Source organism: Zingiber officinale, chromosome 11B, assembly GCF_018446385.1.
Source record: "Zingiber officinale cultivar Zhangliang chromosome 11B, Zo_v1.1, whole genome shotgun sequence".
Taxonomy (NCBI): Eukaryota; Viridiplantae; Streptophyta; class Magnoliopsida; order Zingiberales; family Zingiberaceae; genus Zingiber; species Zingiber officinale.
In genome coordinates, this window is record NC_056007.1 from 75,572,513 (window position 1) to 75,578,702 (window position 6,190).

Consider the following 6,190-nt stretch of genomic DNA (forward strand, 5'->3'; position numbering starts at 1 on the left):
TTGGTCAAAAATGTCTATATTTATATGCTAAGTGTAGTTGTTCAATTAATTTATATTGTAGATAACATAGTGTGTAGTGTCACACACAGAAGATCATGTTATCAGTTCTTTATAAATTATAAACAGTAGCTTACGACTAAGATGGATAGGAAAAAACTATTGGAATAGTCATATTGTAATTTGGTATTAGTTTATCTTAACTATAAAATTATACTAGTACACTTTGAGTGTATTAAGCAGGATCATTTAAGGTAAGTTCTTTTTGTACTGACTTAATAAAAGAACAAGACCTTAGTTATTATGGAAGTGTGCGCTCTTAATCCTAATATAATAACAAATACATATATTTAGTATTCATTTCTTTAACTAGTCAAAGGGTGAGATTTAGCTCGATAAATCAAAAGGCCCGATAAGTTGGGAAATGATATTACTTATAGTGTGTGTTGTTGATTATAGAAGGAAACTGTGTCCTAGTAATCTAGGTTGATAATGTCCCCAAGAGGAGCTCATAAGGTTTGTCATGTTAAACCCTACAGGTGGATTTAGTCCGACATGACAATAAGGTTGAGTGGTACTACTCTTGGACTAAGATATTAATTAAAGAGAGTTGTTAGTAACTCATTTAATTAGTGGACATTCGACATCTTAAACACAGGGAGACTAACACACTCATAATAAGAAGGAGCCCAAAATGTAATTTGGGATTGATACGGTAGTTCAATAATAATTCTTTGGTGGTATGAATTATTATTGATGAAATTAAGTTGGGTGTTCGGGGCGAACACGGGAAGCTTAATTTCATCGGGAGACCAAAACCAATTTCTCCTCTCGGTCCCTATCGTAGTCTCTTGTATATAGAGAATTATACCCACTGCATACCCACCTCCTACCCACCCTTAGGTGGCCGGCAAAGCAAGCTTGGAGTCCAAGCTTGGGCCAGCCAAGCCAAGGGTTGAGTCAAGATGAGGGGGCCGACCATAGCTTGGAGTCCAAGCTTGTTGTGGCCAACCCTAATAAATATAAAAGGATTTTATTTTAAATCTTTTCTTATATGGATATCATGGTTTTAAAAGAGAGAGTTTAAAATTTAAATATTTTCTTTTATATCTTTCTACAAAAGATTAAGTGAAAGATTTGATATCTTTTCTTATTTATAGTTAAAAGGAAGATTTTAATTTTTGATAAAGCTTTTTTTTTTATAACCATGTTCATGATTTAAAAGAGAGTTTTAAAATTAAATATTTCCTTTTATAAGTTTTTATAAAAGATTAAGAAATGATTTGATATCTTTCCTTATTTGTAGATTGAAAGAAAGATTTTAATTTTAGAGAAAACTTTCCTTTTTGGAAATCATCCACATGTTTTAATAGAGAGATTTTAATTTATAAAATTTCCTTTTATAACCAACCATGAAGGAAAAAATTATTAGAGAAATTTTTATTTCGGAAGCAAATTAAGAAGTTTTAATTCTTGTGTTATTAAAACTTTCATTGCTTGGAGCTATAAGGTGGCCGATCACTTAATAAAAGAAAAGGAAATTATTTTTAATCAATTAAATTTTCCTTTTTATGGCAAAAAAAATAAGGGAGTTTTTATTTAAATTTTCCTTATTTGCCAAGACCAAGGATTATAAAAGAGTGGGAAGGGGTGCCTTCATGAGATATAACTCTATTATATTTTCCTCTCCTCTCTTCCTTGGTGGTGGCTGACCATAAGCTCCTTGCTCTTCTCCTTTTTTCTTCCTCTTTGGTGGCCGGCGGCATCAACACAAGAGGAGTCCTTGGTGGCCGGTTCTAGCTAGGAGAAGAAGGAGAGAAAGGAGGCTTTGCTCTTGCGTCCCTTTGGAGCTTGAAGGTTGGTGGCCGAATCTTGCAAGAAGGAAGGTGTTGTGGTTCTCATCTCGGTAGATCGTTGCCCACACAATGTCCGAGATAAGAAGAGGAATACGGTAGAAGATCAAGAGGTTGTTGCTTATAAAGAAAGGTATAACTAGTAATTATTTTCCACATTATACTAGTTTTTCTTTGTATGAATTCCAAACACAAGAGGCTAGTGATTTTAGATTTTCGGATTAGATATTCAGAGTTGTGTTTTTTTGTTTTATTTTTTTGAATTTATGATTCGATTGTTCCTTTTGGTTAAACCTAGAGTTATATAAGGAAATTAAATATTAGGTTTCTTTAAAAGGCCTTGTCTAGGCGGTGGTGGATGATCCCATACCCAAGAAGGCCTAGTGCCTCGCCATGCAGTCCTGGAAGCCAATTATAGAAATTAATATTTAATTAAACTTATAACGTAGGTGGATTTGGATCAATAATGTTAAACATTGTTTGCAATCCAAGTCTAAACCATTACGAACAGATAAGTTAAATTTGGAATCAATAATGTTAAGTTCCGTTTGCGATTCCGAATTTAATTTCTAAAGAACACAATAGGTTGTTAGGAATGGTTCAAGACTTGTACAAAATTTTTGTACAGTGGAATCGGTATGATCTTCCTAGGACCAACCAACAGTCTCCCATCAGCCGATCATTTATAATAACTGGTACTGGTTATGGTGAGCGAGTCCTAGAGATAAGGTGGAGGTTCAGGTTAGGGTGATATAGCGGCCAAAGTCAGGATAGGGGAGTGTTCCCCACTTGGTGCCATTAATAGCCTTACATCAAAATATTTGGCTCCTATCTAGGGGGTTCTAGTGCAAGATGCGCAAATAAGTCTGATTGGCAGGATAAAAACCAAGCAAAACATAAGGCTTCTAGTGTACGCCTGATCGGGCAAAGACTGCACGGGCTTAAGAACACTTAGCCTCATAAAGTTCTTAATATGAGATCGGCCGGATAAAGGCCAATCAAATATAAAGCACTCAGTGTACGCTCGGCTAGGTAAAAATTGGGTGGGCTTAAGAATACTTAGCCTCATAAAGTTCTTAATATGGAATCAGCTGGATAAAGACCGATCGAATATATGCCGCTCAGTGTACGCTCGGTCTGGCAAAGATCGGGTGGGCTTAAGGACACTTAGCCTCACAAAGTTCTTAATATGGGATTGGCCGGATGAAGGCCGATCAAATATAAGGCGCTCAGTGTACACCGATCATGCAAAGATTGGGTGGACTTAAAGACACTTAGCCTCATAAAGTTCTTAATATGGGATCGGTCAGATAAAGGTTGATCGAATATAAGGCGGTCAGTGTATGCCCAGCCGAGCAAAGACCAAGCGGGCTTAAGGGCACTTAATCTCATAAAGTTCTTAATATGGAATCAGTCGGCTAAAGGATGATCGAATATAAGGTGCTTAATGTACGCTCGGCCGAATGAAGATCGGGCGGGCGTAAAGGTACTTAGCCTCATCAAGTTCTTAGTATACGATCGACCGAATGAAGGCTGAATGAATATAAGACTCTCAGTGTATGCCCTGCTGTATGAAGATTGGGCGGGCGTAAAGGTACTTAGCCTCATCAAGCTCTTAGTATACGGTCGGCCGAATGAAGGCCGAACGAATATAAAGCTCTCAGTGTATGCCCGGCCAAATGAAGATGGGTGGGTGTAAAGGTACTTAGCCTCATCAAGCTCTTAGTATACGGTCGACCGAATAAAGGCCGAATGAATGTAAGGCTCCATGTGTACGCCCAGCCGGGCCAAGGCCCGACAGGTTTAGCAACACTTAGCCTCTCATAGCTCTTTATATACGATTGGCCAGATAAAGGTCGATCGAATGTAAGGCTCTCAGTATACGCCCGATCAGGCCAAGGCCGGGCGGGTTTAAATTACTTGATGATATATTACTCCTAAAATAAGGTTCTAACATATGTAATTTGTCCTGTTCTCCTTAAAGGGATCTCTGACAACATTATAATAGATCATCAAAACTTCGAGGAATATTCCATCGGAGACTTCTTCGAAGGTTATTACGCCTTTCATAGGCTAGCTAAGCATGATATCATGTTTTTCTAACGACCTCAGTATGGGCGCGAATCATACATGACAAAGAAGGTACATTTATGGGTAGATAAAGGATTTCTCGGATAATTATGGTACGATGCACATGTTCTTTCCATCACCTAATAAACTCTAACAAACTGAGGACTATCTCACGATCGCTGAGGTTATATGAGGTGGTATAAAAAGGAGAATCCTCTCCACTGGTAAGGTATGCAAACATTTGCATATGAACTCTACTTTCTGGCAATCACTTCCACTACTGTTCTTCATCCACTTCCTAGAGATTGCATTGACTTGAGCGTCGGAGGGTCTAGCCAGGGATCCCCATCCCGTTCTTAGGTCACTAATGCTTTGTTGGATTGTCTAATTGTGTGCAGGATCGTTGAAGAGTTTTTCATATCTCAAGAAGTTCTTCATCCTTGAATCAACCATCCACCGGAGCCAGTGCGCCATCTCGCAGCCTTCAGACAAGATCAATAGAATATTCTTTCATCAACCTCAGCATAATTGAAGGTATAAACGACAAAATAGGTATACATGTGAGTAAAAGGAAGATTTCTCATACAATTATTGTGCATTACCTAACAAACTCTGACATACTTTGCCACCTCATAATTGCGGAGATTCTAAGAGGTGGTATATAAAGAAGGAGTCCTCTCCGTGGTGAAGGTACATTCTTTGAACATCGACAACTTACTCTCGTGCGCACGTTCCATACTATTCTTCATCCATTCGTTCGGACTTGTACTGACTTGAGCGTCGGAGGGTCTTCGTCAGGAACTCCTCCTGATTTCTGGGCATTGATGTTTTATTGGCTCGTATCCGTGTGTACAAGAGTAGAAGATAACTTTTCCGTGAAGCAAAAGGTCTTCTACGAGTCAATCACCGATCTACCATGCTCAGCATATTATCTCTATAGTTTTTAGATAGGATCGGAGCTAATGTTTAATTTCCCAAATAAATGCATAATTGTCCCTTCACCAGAAAATTTATTCCTAGGAATTTCAATGAATTAACAAACAATCATAAAGGACCAATCATATAAGAAAAAGACAATATAGCAGGTAAAAACCAAATGTGTAATCCAAATTTAATGAATTAGTAAATAGATAAATCACCTAGTGATATAGGAATTCATTAAGTTAGTACAGAAGATAAAACTATAAAAGGTGAATGCAACTCTGAGACGTAGGGACTCATTTTGTCAGTGAAAACTTCTTGAGATTGCCAATGAAACCTCCAAATTGTTCAACAGACGCTAGTGCCCTGACACAATGCATTTGTGCACCATTTCATCGGACACTGATTCATGAAGCTCCATATGCAGCTTCCGAAATAATACAAGCAGCCCATGATCCAAGTAGAGAGCATAATCGGAGAAAGGCAAAAAGTAAACAGAGAATATCAAACCCAAGATTTTACAATGCAACATAATACAACTGTGTTCTATCTCCACAGAATCCACATGGTCCAAGAATTTCTGCAACGCTTCCCTAAGTTATTATCTTGCCGATGAAGATTATTTCAGACTACCAATGGAAGCTCCAAGATGTCCAATAGGAAATAAGTTTTGGCAAGCAGTGCAATTCAGTTTAGACATATCTTTTGCCCACCTTATCTTGACGGGATGAGAAGGATGATTAGCAACATATAGATTTGATTAGACGCCCCCCTTTGGTGAAGTATTCGGTAGAGCACTCGATGACAATCGGAAATGGTGTTCGGCAGGGTACTCGGCACTCGTGCATGAAGAAATGGCTCCCACAAATTCTTTTGCCACACCATAAAGATTGCAGGAACTGCAACTGAATGAATGCCATAGTGCTCAGCAACTCGTTTGTTTCCTCATAGCGGGTCCCACCTTGGATCCAGGGAGGAGTGCTGGCAATTTGATTAAGCGGATCCCTTTTTCGGCAATGGTGCTTGGGCTATGAGTGGATGGATTGGATAATGGTGTTCTGCATGCAACAACTTCGAAAACCCAAATCCAGGAAACTTTGTTTTTGAATTTCCAATTCACAAGGAATAACTTTTGAGATAATTCCACAAATCTATGGCTATTGCGAAATCCAATATTTGACTCGAGCAAAGAAATACCACTTGTTAAGTATAAAAGGCTGGATAGGTTCCAAGCCTGTGTAGTTCGGAGAGAAAATGCAAAGTCTCCTCACTCTCTCTATTCTATGTATAACGGTTGATTTTAAAATATGAAAAATATAAAAATATGAAATCTGTAAAATTCACAATGA